Here is a 489-nt window from a genome sequence, read left to right on the forward strand (position 1 = left end):
CGCTAAACAGGAAACTTACTTAAATAGCATCATTTAGACATTGCACCAGCATTTGTTCCTTTCAAGCTTCAGAAGTATTATGTTCGACCATATGGATCTCGTATAACAACTTACAACTAGTAATCATATAATTTCATCACCAATTTTGTTCCCTTTTTATGCATCACTACAGATTCGCTTCGTTCAAAACTGAAAACTAATTAATTAAGCGGCATCGACATATTCCGAAATCATTTCCACCATTTCATGCTTCGAGGGTTTTCCATGCATCTATATGCACCTCAGATAGCAACTTACCTATAGAAATCTGATAATTTGGTACATTTTTAACCGTTTAGATCCATCATGGTAGATTTTTTATTTTTGCGAAACGTAAAACTTGTTTAAATAGCAATATCGATAACTGATAGAAGCCTTGCTTCGTTTCTTGTTTCGAAGTTATCTATGCCGCCATCTGAAAATGCTACAACAACTTATACATGTAGGAGC

This window comes from Triticum aestivum, chromosome 4B (genome assembly GCF_018294505.1).
Source record: "Triticum aestivum cultivar Chinese Spring chromosome 4B, IWGSC CS RefSeq v2.1, whole genome shotgun sequence".
Classification (NCBI taxonomy): domain Eukaryota; kingdom Viridiplantae; phylum Streptophyta; class Magnoliopsida; order Poales; family Poaceae; genus Triticum; species Triticum aestivum.